General features: G+C 38.1%; 1 protein-coding gene across 1 annotated transcript in view; it reads left to right on the top strand.

Annotated features, from left to right (window-relative positions):
* Positions 1 to 1,862: 1,862 nt before the first annotated feature.
* Positions 1,863 to 22,060, top strand: part of LOC145984199 (sodium- and chloride-dependent GABA transporter 1-like) — an 84,238-nt gene continuing 64,040 nt past the window's right edge. The window contains exon 1 of the mRNA XM_083117724.1: positions 1,863 to 1,970. The gene's annotated coding sequence lies outside the window, so the exon portion shown is untranslated. The remainder of the gene's footprint in view (positions 1,971 to 22,060) is intronic.

Below are 22,060 nucleotides of genomic sequence, written 5' to 3'. Positions count from 1 at the left end.
CTCAACATCCATTTCATTGGTTCACCATTTTTACCATTTTCACCATCGTCGCCATTAACCCAACAGGAAGAAAGGCGACGTAAAATAGCCGAAGTAGAGTGAATAAAGAGAATTATGGTACAAGCACCTTTGATGAGTGAAGGAATTATAAATATCCATCCTGAAAGAACTCAATAAAATTTAAATTCAATAATTTCGTACAAATCTTACACCCTTTTGGCAAATTAAAAGCAATAGCATTTCTTGTATCAAGAAATCCTCCATTTGCGTAAAAGGTAAAAGAAAAAGGAAAGATAGGGAATTCTGGTGAAGGCGCATAGGAGGTGTGGAAGTGAGGCCCAACGTATTATCCGGGTTCGATACCCGGTGGAGACACAAGTGGTTCGGATTCCACTTTAAACTGTAGGTCCAGTCCCGATTAGCCTTACTGTGCACTTAAAACAACAAAATCAATCAACCAACGCATTATCGATCTTGGTCATAGTTGAGATGATGTGTAACTTCCAGAATGACTACCAGGTACCCATTCATTAGAGGCTGGGAAAACTCCAGAGCTGTTTACATAAATAACATTTTAAAAGAAAAGTCTCACTCACAATCCTCCAACACGGGAATCGAACGCGAATTGCCAGTGTGACAGCCAGGTGTCATTCTGACTGCACCACTTCAAGTACAAGGGATATTCATGTGCGTTGTTGATTAATTGATTGATTTGCTTTATTTTACTTCGCTTTTTGTGCCACTTTTGGCTAATTTGCGAAGAAGGGGATGAGTGATGATGTAATGAAATTGATGAATGGACACTCACAAATATCCATGCCCAGGCCGGGATTCGAACCCGGCACCCATGGCGTCGTAGCGCGATGTGCTAACCACTCCGCCACGGGGGCCGGCTCATGTGCGTTGTTAATTACAAAAATATATTCAGAATAACGTTTTCGCTTTGGCAACAAAATCCTACATTTTGACACCAACTTCCGTTAAAGAAACTATTGTTCCATATTGAATCCATACTAAAAAGTGTTATGTTAATACGTATATTTGAGCATTCATATATAATAACAATATAACAATATAATATCAACATTAAATTAACCAACATTGAGAAATTTAAATATTGGGGAAAAATCATATTCTCTACAACTTTAAAAATTGTATCAGGAAGGTTGTAAGGCCTTTATGGAACAGATAAGAGACACTTTTATAATATAACTAAAGTCTCACGGTTCATCATGTTTGGAACAAAATGTTACACCATTTATTTTTTTCTGAATAGTGGTTACGTACTTTAAATCTACTAGCATATTTGAATTCCTTGACTTCATAAAAATATATTCTGACAGCAAGGTGACCATTCTAGGTGAATTTTTAAAACTATCAAAATACGTATCATGTCCACCACACTGGAAAATGGTGTTTGAGTAAAAAATAATATGTGGCCAGAAAAAATGTTATTCCTATGAATCTTACTCTGTGTGCGTGCGTGCGTGATAAATGATTCTTCACTACTTGTTTTAATGTAAAAAAAAATGGGTGCCTTTTGACCGGGGTATCCGCAATTCATTGCTATTCTGCCCCACTAGTCGGTACCTTCAACAGCGAAAAGGACCAAATGACCCCCACGACTGCCAAAAGGTAGATGGCGCATTTGTTGTGGTCTGTGCCTATGCGGCCTTGACCAGAATCTTTCGGGGTGTGGAATGAAATTACGTAACTGGAAGGGGTTCTCTGATAAAACAACCGGGTCCTCACCAGATTTATGAGTTTCTCTCTCTCCGTTCTCGATCCCCCCACCAGCACAGCATCCGGGCCCCAAGTGGAGGGGGAAGTCGCGGCAGGCAGCAGAGAGTGTCACTTGGTGTGGCGAGCTGGTAGTGGAAGGATCAGCATGATCACAGTGCCTCGTCTCTAACAAGTAACACGACACCACGTACACGGCAGACAGGAGAGAGAGAGAGTGTGTGCAGAAGGTAAGTCCTTTGTTGATGCCTCGCTCTTGCTGTGTGTTTTAACAATGAGCTATTGTTGAAATCTTTATAAGTTTCGTCAAGTTCAATAAACTTGTTTGTTCTGTAGGCGCATCTCACCCCGTTGCAATGAAATGTTGGTAACATTCTAACGGCAACAAAGTGGATAATATATTTCTTAGAACATCTTGAAGCAACTATAACGACACAAAATTGTAGATTAAATTGTTACTTTAAATCCACTTTATGCACAGAAAGGATAATTGGGACTGGACCTACAGTTTAAAGTAGGATCCGAACTACTGTGCCATGTACTTTCACCGGGTGGAATGACATAAAAATGCATGTAGTTTCAATACGCGTGACGAAAATGTGAACCCAAAAGTTCATCTTCAGTGAGTCTAGCCTTTCATAGATAAATTACTTCCCAATAGCTATATATTTCAATCTTTCTATTTTAGTTCGCTTACGTTGCACTTCTACCTCTCTAGCTTCATCACATTATAGACATATTGTTGAACTAGGCGAGAGAACACACACACACCAGAGATTCGAACCCAAAACAGCTTGATTTATTTCAACCACTATTGATCACGGAAAAGGGCCAGTTCGTTAATCAAAGTGCAGATGTACATTTGCATACATTGTCACACGTGCATGCCAGAAAAACGGGAGAAATAAGAAACTTTTAAGATAATTTATTCTTCGTTGTTGCCCAACATTACTTATTCGAAAAGCTGAACTTTGCTATGATCCCAGGGAATTATCAGTGAGAATGTTGCCAACTCCCTGCAATTACCAATGACCCTTGAAAACGGACGTGCGGAGCGTTTGAAGTAGAAGTCGTTTCTGGGTCAGTATCGTTTCGATAAAACGATGACCCCCCGTTACTCCCTGAAATAATTATTCCGTTTGCGAATCAACAACACTTGTTTGGAAATCATCTGGTCAGAAAGCACTTGGTGTTAATTTCATTGTATAATATGCCGATTTAGGAGATACATAATTCTCAGTACGCGATTCAGAATAGAAAATCATTTTAGGTTTTGGATATTAAAATTTCAGTACTTCATGTAACAAATAGGGCAGTTCTTTTAGGTACTGAAAATTAACAAATCGAGCGTGGTACAGGAGGAAGCTGACATATCACAGTATATTTAATTATCTACATATCACATAAATCATTTACTACACCCTGGATATTTTACGCATTAAATTTTTTTAAGACCAATACATGCCTAAATTTTCTGTAACTTGTCCATCATTACTTAGTCCTGGTAATTACCTAAGTGAAAGTTATCTCAGACATTTTGATTCCATAACTAGATATGAATGAGCATTTAGGTTCTATTTTCCATTTTGAATACATAAGTATGAAATCGGTATACATATATAATAAACTTTAATTTCATTAATTCGTAGTTAGCCTTTGTATACCTGAAAGACCTTTTCGCATATATATTCTTTCGTGAAACGTAAAAATTATTTCAGGTCAGGATGACTAAAACTTGGAACTTATATTGTAGCCAAGTATAGTATTGCCTCAGAATACAATATTTTTTTTTTTAATTGAATGCACATTGCACGTAATTCTCGTATTTAGTCTTAAACAAAACTAAACTTAACAAGCCAAACTATACTAACCAGTCTCTGTGTCTGAGTGGTTGTAGCTCGATATGATGCCACAGGTCAAAGGTTTGAATCATGGATATGTCATTCTTTGTTCCTGTATCTCATCAATTCAGCGCTCATCCTTGTCGTCGGGATTAACATAAGGAGAAAGCAAATCTACATCCAACAATCAAGAATGCTTATATTAAATTAAAGTAGTTCAAAAACCATCTGTTATGAATGTGTGTTTCACCTACGTGTCTACCTAATAAAAAAATCTCCTGTAGTAACTCGGACTTAGTAATTTGCGGCAATAGAAATATGCCTCATAATTATTTGTTATTTCGTAGTATAAAATATTTTTTGTATGTGGTACCTTCAAGAAGAAGGACATATACATTTTTATTATGCTAAACGTGTTGTTCTTTCAAGATTTCTTCCCATAGAAATTGTATTCTTTCACTGTGAGCAAAAGTTCATGATGGCAATATTCATTACCTTCAGTTACATGTCAAAAATTGGTACACATTCGAAGTAACACAGTGTGGGTGAATATTGTGATTTATCATTTCATTAAATTGCAAACTTTCAGAATATTTTATTGAGAACTATGAAATAGTGAAGAAAGTAGTGCTGGAGAGAAAAACGTGTAATGTATAAAAAATAACATAAGTTTAATAAAAATGGTATAATATGTAAAGTCGACAATCGAGTATAGAAAATCTACGAAGATCATTTACGAATTTAGTGAAGAAAATTACTTACTCCTCAGACCGATTATCGAAGAGAATCATAGAAAAATATTTTTTTGGCCATAAGTACTATCCTATTAATAGAGTAATATTGTTAGTCAACTTATTGGGTATGAAAATGCCCAAGTCAGATAAATGAAGTGGGTTCATGTTCCTTGGGTCAAAGAGACAAAATGAAAAGGTCCATTATTACATGTTCGTATATTTCTCGTGCATTCGAGCTGAATGTTGTGTTGATACAACAAATTCATCAAGAAAATTACATTCCAATTTATTAGCTCATTCATTCATTTTTCGTGGCTAACCTGACGAGGAACATCTTTATCAACATCCTATGATAAGCCTTGCTTTCTTTTGGAATTGGTTGTTGTTATTCGAAATTGTAAGGAGACGCAAATTTCTCAGAGAAAATCTGGGGAAAATTCCTGTATTTAGATTTATTGTTTTAGTAAATAGCGTTAATAAATTGTTACGAGCATGTGCTGTCTATCCTCTCTGAATTTCCATTTTGTATTCTTGACGTCCTATAAATACATTCTAGCATGTTATTTTCTCGCTTAAAACCTACGTTCCTTATCTGATCACATTTCAGTCCATCGTTCATTCTACTTCTATATTGCAAACATTAAATTATCCACAAAAGGTATTTTCGTTCATTCTCTTTTGAATGCCAGCTATAGGGTTCGATACTCGGTGGAGGCACATAGCTGTTCGGGTCTCACTTTAAACTGTAGGTCCAGTCCAAATTAGCCTTACTGAGCATCAAGTGGACTTAAAATACAAACTCACTCACGAATGCCAGCTATATAGGAGGAAAGGGCTAGCCTCCGTGATGGAAGTCTTCCCTTTCCCCTTCCACCCTGCTGTAAAGCCACAGGTCCTGATTTCGAGTCCTGAGCAAGGTATGGATGCTTCGTTATGTGCGTTTCATCAATTCACAATTCATTCTCATCGTCACTATTATCATAGATCTGTGAAAAAGCGACGCAAAATAACAAAACCTAGACATAAAGAGCATAGTATGTATGTATTGTTTTCTATTTTGCACTGGTTTTCTACTTTCCATGGCTAATCGCGGTAACGAGGAATGAACAATGGGTTGACGAAACACTAGCGTACGCAGGAGTTTTTCGGGGAGGCTGGAATTGTAAAAGGTGGATATTACATAGTTACATAGTTTCGTCACTATAAATATTTCGTAATTACCATTTTAACCTTAGATTCAAAAGTTGTTCAAAGACGACAATAGGAATGGGAGTTCATTTTAAGGGGGGTTTGCATTTACCACTTGGGTTTTAATGCTCTTAATGCTTTCATTTGAACATTTTTTTTTCCAAAATTTTGAGAAAATCAAAAACATCATGCGTACCCTATAGGTATTTTCTACTGTTACGGCGGCCGGTCCTCATGCTGGCAAGAGAAGTGGAGAGCGGGGAAGCAACAATCCAGCACGATAAGAAAGGCAGCAGCCTGTGGAACGAGGTTCACGTAGTACTTCCTCCCGCCGCGTCGTAACTCTCGGTGCCACCGCTTTTGTCTGGTTGGTCTGCGGCGTATTCCTCGCTCCGCACTTCCCTTGCCAGCATGAGGACCGGCTGCCGTAACAGTAGAAAATACCTATAGTGACTGATCAACGCGAACCTGGACTGACACCACCCTCCTACTCTTGGCACCGTCCTTGTTGTTTCTTGTAAAGTATCCCAAATTAAATCTATCTAGACATCGCCCATCAGTGCGAGGAATCTTCTCAGGAGAGTATGTTGGCAGAGTGCCTCGCGGTCCAAGCTGTCACCTGTTGCTACTCCCATTCCTCTAACGATTTTTTTTTCGAATAAAAAGAAGTATGTAGGGAGCGTCCAGAAAATTAAGCTCTGTAGAGATGCCACTATCAAAAATTCGAGTTGCGAACGAGACCAGACACTTCAAGACTTATCGAGACGAGAACGAGACAGGCGTCCATAAAATCGAGACGAGGCCGATGTTTATTCTCCGTTGGTCGTGTCTTGTATGATTTACATATGAAAATTTTGCCTACATCAAAACAGTTTCGCCGAGTGAATATTTAGGGCTTCCCCGATGGTGTGGTGGTTTCGTTGTCTCCTGTCATCAGGTAGTCCCTAGTTCGATTCTTTAGAAGCACATTGCACAGTGGTTCAGATCCCACTTTAAACTGTAGGTCCAGTCCCGATTAGCCTATCTGTGTATAAAGTGGACTTGAACTTTGGCCAACAAGATTTTGTCTGTGTATTTACTTGGAGACATGTTATATTTGTTGCTTAACATAATTGTTCAGTAAAACGAACAACTGCTATGTTTCGAGAACGAAATGAGAGTTTAGAAATAGATACGAGACAAGTATTCTCATTCACGAGATGAGTTGAGACTGTACCAACACTCAACTTTTCTCAGGTTGACTGATCCATTGTTCTAAATCGTAAATTATAGAATTCGAAACCAACAAGAAAATAGTATACAGCACTTAATTAGGTTACATCATATTCTCTCGCATATTGGTGTAAACAGGTATTATAGAAAAAAATAATTATTTCCAGAATTACTAAAATTTTAAATTAAATAACTAAAAACCATGCATTGAATAAGCGATGAGTAGATTCATAATTACAATCTATAAATAATAACATTTCGCATAAAAATCTTATTTTACATCACTATAGAACTTCTATTAACGTTTACTGAAATATGCAAAAATAATCAAATATTTGATTTGAAATGCATATACAATGATATCGGAACGTCTTATTGTGCGCAATAGAAGAGAATTTATCGAGTATGAGCAGGTGGGTTGTAGAAAACAGAAAAGAGTTTTACAAATGTGTTATTAAAGCTCACCTTATACACAGAGAATAATCCAGACTACATGTTTTGCATGAAATACAAGATACTGAGCCTCGCTCGGAAACAAATCCAAGTCCATTGGAGTTATAGAAAACATAAGTTTGCTTAAAGCACGAAAACCGTTATGAACGGTCAGCATGGCACCGGACCAGCCAGAAATTGCAATGGAGAGCTCAGGGTTCCGGTTTGTGCGGAAGAAGAGGGTGGAACAAGAGGAACAAAAATGCCTCAAACGGAAACAAAGATATTGGGCGCATGATATATTTGTGAAGAATAGAGAATAATATCATGAAGTTGGATCAGAGGTTTCATAGAAGAATAGACTTCTATGAAAAGTTCATCTTCACTTCTCCTGCTCATTTTCTCCAACAACAATACAAGAGTGTATATAGTAAATAAATATCCGCACCAGTATGGTCTAGGTGGTTGTAGACGAGCAAGCGACAACCGGTTTTAATTCTCGGGGAGCCATTCATGTGCTAGCTGAAGCGAAAGGTACAGAACCGGGCTCTCGAGGAACCATTTGATTTAAATGAACTTGCCGGTCTGAACTGTGCCGAACCGGCTGTTCATAATGGGTTTTGTCCATTCCCTTCCCTTGATTTAAACCTAAGAACGCTACTTTAACTGCTCCACCACTAAAGCCGGAATCATGCTCATGTCAGTACTCATATACCATCCGTATCAAACGCAACCTTCCGTACCGAAGTGGCATGGTACGCTGGGATGTGTAAGTTTGAAGTGAAAGCTCCCTAGGAGAGCGCTAAGATTATTAATATTTGGATTTTTAAAAAAAACAACAAATGTGGTAAGTGCTGACAAACGCTTACTCAGTGCGCGAAAATTTTTCTTCAACCAAACCAATTAAGTGGAGACCGTCCCATATAATATTTTCGAGCTTGCAATGTTAACACTAGAATGTCCAAGGGGCCAATTTGGCCCCTTCTGAAAGTTTGGGACTTTGTATTCCTCGAGCACCCCATCAGAGAGTCTCTACATTTTTTGACTTTTAATATATCTATTGGTTTAAAGATAAAGAACGGCACATAACATCAACAACTCATCTATCTGATAGATGAGTCCAACTCATCAACTAGATCCAAGGATTAAATACGATTCATCTCCTCTGACATGGGAAGGTGATTATGGAGTGCATAATAGTGTAAGACTGCCAGTTGCTAATATGCTATTCCAGAAACCCAATGCTTCGATCATAAATACATATATACACATGTAATATCTTCTTTTATGTAGCCTACTTCAATAATATGGTAAACATACTTCCCAGTAATTAGTCTGGATGCACTCTCAGATTGCAAAATGTCATTTAGAACAGGAAAAATAAATGGACTGCAAATGAATAGGAAGATAAGTATCCATGAATATGTAAATATGTATGCGGTAGGGAGAAAAAGTTGCTTCAACCATATAAATTATATATATATATATATGTCACGATACAGTCACGATCCCCGTAGTATATGTAATTGAAACCAGTGAACGCATCAATATATTCAATATATATGCTGTTTGGTATGGTACTGTTCGAAGTAACGGCTGGATCACAAAAAACTACTAAACTCATATTAAACTTTGTAATTATAAGCATAATAACAGTTAAGCCTTAGCTATTTCTAGCATCTCCGAACAGCAATAGCAGCAATCGAGTTATCCCTGTTAATAGCCCATGCTATTCGGCGGCTTACATCAGAGTAGAAGTTTGTTGCATTTGACAAAGAACATGAAACTGAGGTTGTATTATTTTCGAAATGCTTAATAACCTGAAATAGTGGGCGCAAGTATGTTCTATTTCCGTGACATCAATCAGAAGTCGGTTAATTTCCAACCATCCTCCCATTTGGAAAGGCTTCCTTTTCGAATTAAGACCTTGTCAAATCTTGCGAGGAATGTTCGGCAGAGCAAGACGAAAACTCCTCGGAATTTGTAAAATCGGCAAAACTAAGAGGCTGTGTCAGGAGCGAGGTGTTAACCGCTGAGCCAATTGGCTGAGGGTCAGAGACTGTGAGTGACTAAGGGACTCAACGTCAGCAGCTGTGCCTAGGTAATTGGAACAAGAGTTTGAAGACAGAGCTCCCTTTAAACTTTCAACTACTCGCTGTTTGTCTTCATGTCAGGACGCATGTCCGCAAACATTTCGCGGCATCCTCTTGGCATCTGTCTACCTCCGTCCGCCATTATTCTTGGACCGGCCTTTGCATGCTTGTCGTTATCTCATAAAGTAGCTAATGGCCATGTACTAAAAATGACCTTGGATTTGCCATGCTCTTTTATTATTAATGGTCATACGGTCGGGGTTATTAAACGCCGTAACAACTTTATATTTCGCTCGGTGAAGGGGAGAGAGTCATAGAAATTAGGATACTAAAAAGCCACGAAAAAGACGTTGTGAAATTTTGTAAAGAACAAAATAGATTTGAAAACTCAGAGGTAATAAAAATGTAAAAAAATTTAGTAAATTACTCCCATTAGCGATCTACCTACAAAACAAAAGTGGTTTTTGAAGCATGTAACGTCGTACCTCATAAAATTTTCACCCTTAGGTTAACTCCAAATTTATTTTCTTTGATACGCTCAGAAACTGCAGAATTTAAGACGTTGCCTTGACCTGCAATAACAATCTGTATCGGACTCAAATGAGAAAGAATAATTGCAGTCCGTAGCCGACTGCATAACAAAACATTTGTATGAACTTTTCTCTAAAAATCGAAAATACACCTGCAAGGTGGCAAAAAATGCACAAAACCAAAATATGTAACCACTATAACCAGATCAGAAATATTATACAGCCGTTCGCTTGATACCATGATATTTGTCTCTTACTCCATGTTGTTATTACGTGTTTCGATTGCTTTGATGACTTTCGTCAGTTCATGATACCAGGCGATTTAATAAAAAATAATTGAAGTCAGTAAAATAAGGCAGACCTAGATGTTGCAGGATGCTTAATATTTCATCTTACCACATGAAAGGTCAGTAAATTGATATTTCTTTTTTCCTTACAATATATTTCAAATAAAAACGTACATCTATATTGCATTATCAGAGGATATGATCTATATTGTTCATTACTATCTTCTACTAAACCTTGACTTACACTCGAAATGTTATTGTTCATTTAAAGCACTTATCTTCCGGGACATTCCCGACAGTTTGACTACAATATGATCAAGACAGATCATATTAATATACAGCGAATAGATGACAAAATTGCTATCCTTAAAACTTTTTGAATTGCCAGTAATCCGCCGAAGACCACAAATTATTATCGTCTCATTACAGCCAATCAGTTCTGAAAGCCTTTGTTGTCCTACAATTACTCGTGTATTCCAATGTGAACTATGTAATGACGTTGAAGTTTATATTTGTAATATAATTTAAAAAGTGTGTCGTATTTATTGGACATAAATATATCATATTATATTCGCATGTAAATTTACTTTATTCCTGAACCTATATGTAAATGTTCAACACTAGCCGAATGCTTTTTCTTCACTTTCCAATGATTATACTTAGTGAAACGTTGCTCAACTCTGTATTCAAATACAGAGTTATGTGGACTATGAGTGGGAGTGGAAGCTTTCAGAAAAGTTTGGCAACAAATAACTTACATAGACATTTCTCCGTAGCCTAGTCTCGCAGCAGATCAGCAACAAACAATAACGAAGCGACCTGGGAATAGCACAGAAAGTGGTCATGATTAGTGATCATCAATAGCGTCAGTTCTAATTTCATAAAAAGAGACGGGCCTCCCCGATGGCGCAGTTGTAGAGTCGTCGCCTTGTACTCAAGGGGTCCGATGCCCGGCGGAGACTCATAGTGGTTCGGATCCCACTTTAAACTGTAGGTCCAGTCCCAATTAGCCTTACTGTGCATAAAGTGGACTTAAAACACCAAATCAAGCAATCAACCAACCTAAAAAGAGACGAAAGAAGGAAACGAGAAAGTACTTGTTGAAGATCAAAGATGCAAGCAGTGAAATAGCCAGTAGATTTTGCTTCATCATTTGGGGATACACGTGATTCAGTGTTTCAAATGTCATAATTCCGCCCATATCCGCTAGACAAAAATCAAACCAAATGCGTATTCTTACGTTACTTCCTTTTTAATACTCTCTGGTAGGATTCAAATTTAATGTTGAATCTCTTTTTCTGTTGTTTTTGTTTTACATTATCATATTTTTTAAAAAAAAATTAGAACTTTAGTTTGGGTACCACACGTGCATTAGCCTATAATCGTTACGTTTGTTTCTCATTACAATATCTCACTTCCCTGGACTGCAATTTGCAGCCTAACGGGCTCTGGCGACTGGACCTGCAGTCAGGACTCTGTAGGACTCGTGTTGTATCGTCCACGTGTGTTTGCCATTGTCCCTTCATCCATCTCATCGTATCACCATTCATCCTGATCTTCGCGATTAGCCAAAAGTGAAAAATTCCATGTAAAATAAATCAAATCAATAAATCAATCATTAAAACATTTCCACACTTTGAGGTGAATTGGCTTGAGAAATTATGATTGCCTTTTGGAAGGGGTTGGATCTAAGCAATCTGTGATCCAACGTAGAAAAACAGTTTCCTACTCTCAACTGATTGGTGTCTCTGGTGTATCGGTCAGGTGATAGTACTCTGTTTTCATTTAAATGTGCATTTCATGATCAAAATTGTCTTTTTTATGTTTTATTTTTGTAGCAGCAATATACTGAGACCAGTTCAATTTCTGTAACTTTTCCATAAATTATGTAACATCAAATTATTTTGCGTGTTTGTATTAAGTAAGACTGATCCAAAGACAAATTGATTTAGTTCCAATCTATTTCTAAATTGAAATCTCCTTTGCTGTTACGGCTTTATGTTAAATATGATTTATTTAGCAAATGCTGATTTGTGCTACCGCCGTGTTAATTCTGCAGTCTAACAATAGCATTGACATTTTCAATACTAACATACTGCCATTTGGTTGATTTAATTTATCATCCGGAGTTTTTTGGGTTTAAATAGCCTCCAATCTATTTTCAAGGAGGTCCTGTCCAATATTTTCTCAGTCCCTAATGTCAACACGATTATGAGCATTTCCCCCTTCAATTGCACGCTTTAAATTGTAAGTCTGGTCTTGATTAGCATATCTGAGCATAATTAGACTTAAAAACAAACTTATATTTTCCTTAATACTCCATTATACAGGGTTTCCACGCTAGAGGGATCGAGAAATAAGTGATAATTTCTAGTGAACAGAATGTATTGGTAACATAAACTTTTACTTTTACTTCATACAAAACTCACCGAGTTTCAGATGATGTTCAATGCAACTCGATATGTGCACCTTTGGTGGCTCTGCACACATCTAAACGGTATTCAACTTCCCGCCAAGTGTTCTCTAGCATTTGGGAAGTCACAAGCGCTACTGCATTTGTGATGCGGCCCCTCAGTTCCTGCAAATTTCTTGGTCTGTCTCCTTGATAAACAACGTCCTTAACATATCCCCAGAAAAAAATCCAAAGGGGTCAATTCGGGTGACCTGGGTGGCCAGGCAAGGGGTCCTTCTCTTCCGATCCACATATCGGGGAAACGTTCATCCAAGAAGTCACGCACCTGTCGATGATAATGGGCCGGTGCTCCATCTTGCTGGAAAATCGATCCTGGGGGAAATTGGTCTATGGCGAAGTTCTGCAACATGTCCAGATACACATGTCCTGTGACTGTACCCTCTAAGAAGAAGAATGGTCCAATGACAGAGTTCCTCGTCAATCCACACCAGACATTCACATTAGGCGTGTCTCTCCCATTTTCGTGAATAACATGGGGAATCTGTGAACCCCATATCCGGGAGTTGTGCCTATTGATTTTGCCGCATAAATAAAAGGTTGCTTCATCCGAGAAAACAATCTTGTCCAGATACGAGTTGTCATTTTAAATTCGCAGAATCATTTCAGCTGCAAAATGTGCCCTAAGCGGACGATCATTTGGCTTTATGTGGTGATGAAGCTCGATCTTGTAAGCAGTCAAATGGAGTCGCTTGTGTAAGACCTTGTGAATAGTCGATCTAGGAATTTGAAGTTCGGAACTAGCTCTTCGGATAGACTTCCTTGGACTCTTTGCAAATGCCGTTCTCACACGTTCGATTGTTGCCTCATTCACAGACACTTTCGCATGTTTGCCGGTTTGCGGTAGTAAAGAACCTGTTTCTCGGAGTGTTCTGTCCCATTGGAGAATCGCTTTATGACCAGGTGGATCCACATTCCACGTACGACGAACACGGCGTTGAACCCGAGTAACAGATTTCTCTTCTGCTAGCCATAACACGCACTGAACTTTCTGTTGCGGTGTCCACATGTTTTCCACTGCGCGATCGACTACTGAATGGCGCCTGGCTTCCTTTCGAGACAAAAGCTATTTACACGCTTGCGCGACCGTGTAGCTGTCTGAAAACAGTGTTGCACAATCTCGAAGAGTTTCCCTTTCCTGTCATATGAAAAATACAGCAATATCCTTATCTGGTTTTAAATGGCGAGCATTTATTTCTCGATCCCTCTAGCGTGGACACGCTGTATAATGAAAACTACAAACGACAGTTCTAAATAGAAATAATACTAAGTGCACAAATGTATTTTTAATAGATTTCTTTCTCATTTAAATTAATTCATTTCTGGTACCGTTTCATTATCGATTCAGTTGTGCAAACTGCTACACAACTTCAAAGTACAGAGGTATTGGAACAGAGTCAGGTTCGAAAGTTTTTCAAAATTAACATTATGCTTGCGTAATTTTAATTGTCAAATGCCACCACCACAGAAATGATACAATTACAAGGAAATGCGCATTTTTACTGTTATTCACACATTTCGTTTAATACACTCTTTGACTACGCTACTAAATGCAACAATGCTTGCAATTCAAAGAAATGAGTACCAACCTTAAAGAAATGGACTGCATGGTCTGGTGAATAGGGCAATCCCATGGTTTGTGTTGGAATCTCGAATGAGATATTGGCTTTCGTTGCGCTTGTTTTCTCACATAACCACATCATTGCAATTATCATATGAAAGTAACTATGCGATGTAGGGGAAATTCTTTCAGTATCGGACACTCAAAGTTTAGTGATCACAATCAGAAAATAGTTAATTGAAGAAGGAGCTAGAAACAAGAATCTATTTCTTCAAGATCTGTTCTCTTAAAATCAGGGAATCAATGCTAAAAAATATCGAAATTACGAATGAAGGTGAAAGCAAAGAAACAACATTTTAAGAAATTGAAAAATTGTCGTTCAATATCGGACAGACAACTCGTTAGCTTACTAATAGATCGAAGACCTAAAGTTCATCCTTCTGAAAAACAAAACCAATTAAAAGTCTCTAGTCTACAAGGGAGGAAACAAACGTATTGCAACGTCCACATGCAATGTATGTACAGTATACATTCTTCGGCATTACACGCACGATAGGACAACCATTCTTCATTTCAAGATAAAGTGAGTGGGCGATGCAAAGCAGTGAGCTCTGCTGCAAACGGTTGGTAGCTGCAGCCCCGTTTTCCCCATTCATGCAGTCACTTTTTTTTTTTTTGATCGAGACCTCTCGAGTTCTACTTTCGCAGAGACTTGTTTTCGTTCTTTTGCTCCAGAGATTCCCGGGACAGAGTTTAGTCTTCTGACTTGGTCGTAGCTACGGGGAAAGATTCTGCCAATGATTTTCCCGGAGACGGCAATGAAACCAGATTTTTTCATTATTTCCCCTTTCTCATTTCCAATACTTTGTCGTGGAAGAAAAGAATAGAAATAATTAAATGATTTTATAAACCTACTTTGTCCGATACTGGAAGTCTCTTCACTGTTCGGTACTACATGACTGCCACGTGGTAGCAACTACTCAATTGTACATTTCTTGCAGATACTACAGATACTATTGTGAATCTTTCATCAGCTATTATGAACTAAACGAATATTATATAATATACATATACATATATTATATAACACATATATTATATTATTATATATGTATATATTATGTAAAGCAGGAGCCACTGCATGTGTGCAAAGTAGTTAGTTTGGACACACCAGTCTGTTGAGTGCTGTAGCAAGATTCATCATTGCAGTTATTTTGCGGATTATCCGTGTATCAAAATATACTTTTAAGCTGATGCTGCTCGTGTTAGATGTAAGTAGTTAATATACTTTGCAGACTTATGGTATATGGGTCTATCATACGTCTGGGAAGTATAGTAACTACTTACATCTTACAGGAGAAATATCAACTTGAAAAATAAACTTTGCACACGTAAATACTCCACGAAATGACTCCAATGTTCACTCCTGCTATTGCACTCAACACAAGACTGGTGTGCCCAACCTATGTTGCACACATGCACTGGCGCCTCTATCCCGGGAATCTCTGAAGCAAGAGAACGAAAACAAGTCTCTGCGCAAGTAATGCCTCGAGAGGGCACGACCAATGAACGCCTGAGAGGGGAAGTGAGCGCATGAAAAGGAGAATGCGGCTGCAGGTACCAACTGTTAGCAACAGAGCGTACAGCTTCGCTACGTCCACTCGCTTTCTCCCCTTCACTACCGTTATACCTTGCTCCACAGATTCCCAGACCAGAATACTTTCTAGCGTCGCAAGGAGAACTGGCGTCCTCCGGTACAGTTAAGACATTCCCCTAATATTAGGAAAAAAAACTACAGAAATTGCACGGGGAAAAATTATTATATTTTTCATAGCAAAGTTTCTAAAGTCTGTTATTGCAGATCACCTTAAAACTATGTTGTGTAATATTTCTTGGCATTGGTATAAAATGTAGCATCAAAGAAAGTGTTTGGTATTGTTGCTCAGAATTTCCAAATCCTTCAGATAGAACGTCACTTTTTCAAATGGAGACAAAAATATATATTTTTACACAATATTGATGAATTGTATAAAACATATATCTCGAAAGGTGAACAGACATAACTCTGAAAAATGTAGATATTACATTTTCTAAATTGTAATTCAGCGACTGGCTTGATTTAAATATGAATGTGTACTACTGTACTAAACCTGTTGTCAATGAAAATATCATGTATCTTTAACAGTTACTTTACACACTGGAGGAAATGTGACCTCAATGTATAGTTTTACATGAAATCCAAACTCAGTGTGTGAACTACCGCCGAAAATTGAAGTTGGGGTCTTAACACATATACTCTGTCCCGGCTATCTCTGGAGTAAGCGAACGAATACAAGTAGTGACGCAATACGGCTCCACCAATGAACATGTCAGAGGGTATGGGATTGTGTGGAAGGGGAAGCGACTACTGTTACCAGCCTTCGCAGCAGCGTGTACTGCTTCGCTCTACCCACTCGATTTTCCTCTCTTCTCTGCCGCTATGTGCGGCCTTGCTCCAGAGATAGAGATAGACTATAGGCTACTGGAGCGACCGCCGCAAGCTGTCCGTCCTGCTAATGGTCGCGAACTAAACTATCGAAAGATGGGCTTCGTAGCCTACGATTAGAATTGTGTGGACACTTATTTTTAGAGCTTTTCAATTAATGTATTTTGCATACTCTAATCTTTCTATTATTGAGTTATTGCAATTTTTCTATAATTGGTAAAAATCAACTGCGATAAAGCCTAGAGAATGGGAGGATAATCTTCGATGGATTCATTGATTAAATTAGTTTATTTTACGTCGCTTTTCTGTCGATTTTGGTTAATCGTGACGTTGAGAATGAGTGATGACTTGATGAAATTAAAGAAGGGACACTCAGAAAGAATGCCCAGGACATGATTCAAACACGGGACCCTTGGCGTCGTAACTCGCTGTAATCACTCCGCCACGGAGATCGTGAAAATCTTCGAGAAAAGTAATATACAAATATCTCTGCAGCTTTACTATGCTTTATTTCAGCGGTCCTTCGTATCTATTTTGTTAGTTATAAAAATGTGCACTCTAAAAAAGTATGGTAGACAAAACCGAAAATGATGGCAGCGATAGTGTTTCTTACATATTTTATATTTCCTATCCGCAACTTACACGATTCTGGTGTCGCCTCTTTTCCTCAAAATTGTAATCTGTGTATTGGACTCGGCCTATTTTATTTGTATTTGTATTATTTTTTTGGAATCCCCAGGCCAGGATTCGAACTCAGAACCTTTGGTGGCGAGATAGTGAGTCGACCACTCAATATGCTTTACCACTGGGAAAGAACTTGCTGCACTTGCTGAGAGCAACGATTTCGCTCTATTTGTAGAGGCTCCTATTTATTAAACAGCAGCTTGATAGTATTCTGTTGTCGTCACCATACAGTAGTTCTCCAGTGCAGTTAAGGTAGACTAATGCTATTATAGAGTGCCACTCAAAGTCGTTTTTGCTGGTATTCGATTTAATGGTTCCCTATAATGCTTGCCTCATTACCTCGATGCTGATTTCTACGTTTAAACTTCTCCGTGTCCATAATTTATAAGCATTCCATTTTTATCGCGTCGTTTCAGGAACTGTAAACAACTTATACTGCTTGTAAAATTGCATATCTGCTTTGACATAAATTTATACTTGGAATTCAAATTGAATCAAAGTATTCTGAATTAGAACGTAGCCATTCTTCAATTTGTCCGTGAAATTGATAAGAATATGAAGTATTGTAAGACGGAGCATGTAGCTTGGGTGTAGTGTGTCGGAAGTATTTGAACTAAATGTAATTTCTATTTATATAATACATATTATACATGAATAAAATATGTATATAAAAGTGTGGGGCGTTACCCCCACACCCCCTATACGCCTTCATGGCGTGGTGCTAAGCACAGGGGAGCACTTTACCTTTTATATAAAATTATAAATTATATAAAGAACCAAATTCAACCGTCCATGTTCCTATATATTTTCACTGTTCTTAACATCTACTTAAACTACAAAAAGAAGAAGAAAAATCATACGGTAGGAGTGATTAGCAAATTTCAATCACATGCAATCCAGGAATCATATCCACGTAAAATGCAGAGATTCGTTTGCGTATCTGAAATCACAAATGGCTTAATTTACTTCAACGGTTAACGATAATATGAATGGATTTCGTTCGATTTGATCTGCGTTCATGTACCTTTGTGCCGTCTCTGTAGGCATTGTTTGTGTCCACTGTTATTTTCCGTGCACAAAACACAGCCCAAATTAGATGCAAACAAGGCTTTGGAAACAACAAATTGAATTTATGCAGCTAGATACCTGTTTCTTACGTTATCGCAATTATAGCTTGGTGGATTTATGTATTACGAGTCAAATTAAAACCTTAAAAGTCTCACAAAATTACAAGACAGACTGAATACAGCTCAAATTTTCATGAGTTATCAACTATTAATTATAAAACAATCTCATGGCTGCAACACTGATCAAGTGAGCTTCAAAACGCCATTTTTGACATTTTAGAGATGGCGCCTACCTCTACACACTTTCACCAGTGAAGAGAAGGGATTTCTTGCCCTCTGTCAGCCCAAAACTTACAGAAATTTCTCAGCAAATTATAATTCAATATCTCTGTGCATGCTTACCCCACAAGCAAATTTACTAATGGAGGAGAAAGTTCGACAATGGCCTTAGTTCGCAGGCAGATGTGTGATAAGGACTTCGCAGTGGCTCATAAGTGACTGCATGTGGACCCCAAATACTCATTCTTCTTGAGGTACACAAGCACTAACTCAAACCTGAAATTATATGTAGATCAGCGATAGCTCTGTGCTAAAATGCAGCAGACTTGTGCAACCCTACATACAGAAATCTACTAGGTAAGAAACAAAAACAAATTAAGATTTTCATTTGGCTCTCCCTTGTAATTCCAGAGGGCCTCCCCGATGGCGCAGTGGTAACGTCGTCGCCTTGTAATCAAGGCGTACCCGGTGGAGGCACATAGTGGTTCGGATTCCACTTTAAACTGTAGGTCCAATCCCGATAAGTCTTAATGTGCATAAAGTGGATTTAAAACACCAACTCAATCAATCAATTGTAATTCCAGACACGAACTTGTGTCTTAGTAACGAAACCCTCCTTGATTTACAAGGTCCTAATTTTTGTTGTCATAAATAGCAATGTAGAGTAGCTTAAAAACTATTAATTCCGCGGCGGGAAATAACTAAATATAGTAGAGTAATTAAATAACACACTATAATGTGAAAAAGAATCAATTTCCAGTTGTGTCACGTTGTAGGTACTGCTAGGAGTCCATTTCATTGCAAATCTAGAACTTCTTTTGAAGTTCAAACGCCGAAGAAGCAAGCTACGCGTTGCGTGCTAATAATTTTGCAACATACAAAAACAAATGAATGTATTTACATTGAAGTAGCGTAGCTTGTAGCTTGGTGTATACAAGCTATCTTGGATTATGACAAATGTACTTTAATTTGGTAGGAAATACGTATAAATTCCACAGTATATAACGTAAAAATAAACACCCTTGCAATCAGTATCATCCCAACGGTAGCCATTTTTTTGTTTGTTTGATAGCGCATCTGAATAATAACTTCTTATTCTAACCAAAAATTCAAACCAAAGTAGCAAGCTTCACGGTTCTTGCTGGAAGTTTGCGACTTCAGTGTGAAGGCTTTCTTTTGTTTCATCGTGTTTTAAAAACGAATAGTATGCACCGCTTTCCCGCAAAGCTGAAACTGAAAGTCTGAAAGCTCGCAAAGTGTCCATTGGAAAAGTGAAGCTACAAGTTGTGTTTTAGACGAGAGGTTGGAAAGGAGGCACTGGCCAGCTATGTATTTCTCAATATATTTTATATATTCGTCCACGTTGTTTATTGTTGCACAACACGGTAAATTATTTAGGTGGGGTGAGAAATATCAAAAGTGTACGATTCTCTGTGTAGTCTTGAGTTCATATACGCCATTACTAACGGTATATTTCAAATTAACGTAATATTCTGTAACTTTGTTTTACTGGAGAACGAACTTAAAACTTTGATTGTCATTTATAACAAGGAAAAACAAAACGTATTTATTTATTATGCTGCTCACAATAGGTGCCTGCTCTTTTACAGTGCAATTCAAATGATTTTGTGTAGACCAGCGGAAATGTGACCCCGGGCTATCGGAAAGCAGTTGGTCATATAGAGGAAAATAGGTTAGCTTAAAAGTTTCTAAGCACTCTTCTGTTATGTTTTCTGTTGTTTTTTTCATTTCTGATACTATTTTACACATTTTTGCCAGCTTAATGGATTTAACTAGTGTTGCTTAATATAAGTTTCATCAAAACCTGAAAAGGGGATTATTAGTCTGCAACAGAGATTAACGCATTTGACCTGTAAGCCTAGAATCATGATTTCATTTTTCAAAATTTCAAAATGTACTTAATCTTTCGCTATCCAAATATCACGAACCCTAAGCATTTAAGCAACGAATAGCGCGACATGAGTACATTTCTGACGGAATAAGACGTTTTCATAGCAGCATAGTGAGACACACATCTATATTAATGTGGAAATGTTCATCTTTTTCTTTGTAAGGAGTTGTCCTATAAGTAAGATTAATTCCTTCCACACTGTAAATAGATAACACAACAAGAAAATAAATTAATAAAATGTTAATATAATTCAGCACAGCTGATAAATTTCACCTCACTTACCAAAATATCAATATATAGCCTTTGTGTAACATGCATCAAATGGATTCAACTGTTTTCATATTATGTAAACTGCAATTGAAATAATAGTACTACTGCACACTAGGATGCAGTAACACTCTAGAAGTGCCATACAGTATTAAATTAACTTGTCATTTAATTTATGCATGCCTACATTATAGAAAGCGGATCTGAAAGAGAGAAAATTAAGTATGTCACAATACGATTGCAAAAAGTCCTCAGACAGGAGAGGTTGTAAGGCTGCAGAAGCTCTTCTTGGTACAGTGATTCCCCGATGCCATAGCAATAACGTCGTCGCTTTTGTAATCAAGCGGTCCCTGGTTCTATACACAGTGGGGGCACAAAGAGGTTCGGATCACACTTTAAACTGTAGGTTCAGTCCCAATTAGCCTTTCAGTGCATAAAGTGGACTTAAAAACAAACTCAAACTTCTTCTTGGCTCCATATGGTCTCGTTTGAAAACTTGAATCTTGTTATGAAGAAATTAGGGGTGAGGGTACGTGTGTTTACGGAGATACAGAGTTAGATGCATTCTAAATAGTTACATTTTTCTCACATCCGAAGATTAAATGTCATTTTTTTTAACTCAATTCTCACGTTTTCTTCACCGAAGCTCATTAACGACGTTGAACTCAACTATCTAATCTACTAAGCATAATAATTTTCAAATTATTATTTTAAGAGAAAGCCAGAGCTTCAAATTACCTAACAAATATGTTAAAAAAGGAAATAATAATCTCATACACCGGGGCGAATGATGAAGCTAAAGTTACGTGGCCCACTATACGTTGTACCAGAGTCTGTGGAGCAAGGGAACAAAAGCAAGTCCTCGTAACAAGTAGTCACTCGGGAGAGCTCGACCAATGAACGCTTGAGTGGGAAGGGGATTGCATGGAAGGAGCAACGGCACCGGCAGCTATACTCTGTCCCGGGTATCTCTGGAGCAAGCGAACGAAAACAAGTCTCTGCGCAAGTAGTGACGCGAGACGGCTCCACCAATGAACACGTGAGAGGGAACGGTATTGCGTGGAGAGGGAGAGCGACTGAAGTTACAAGCCTTCGCAGCAGCGTGTACTGCTTCGCTCTGTCCCACTCGATTTCCCCCTTTCTCTTCCGCTATGCGCGGCCTTGCTTCACAGTTTCCGGGGATAGGGTATAGCTGCCGCGGGCACTGCTTTGCTCCGTCCATTAGCCTTTCTCCCGTTTTCTTCCCTTATGCGCGGTGTTGCACCACACACTTCTGTG

This window comes from Lepisma saccharinum, chromosome 2 (assembly GCF_977018435.1).
Source record: "Lepisma saccharinum chromosome 2, izLepSacc3.1, whole genome shotgun sequence".
Lineage (NCBI taxonomy): Eukaryota > Metazoa > Arthropoda > Insecta > Zygentoma > Lepismatidae > Lepisma > Lepisma saccharinum.
The sequence above is the reverse complement of the archived record's forward strand: the minus strand, read 5'-3'. Positions and strand labels throughout refer to the sequence as shown.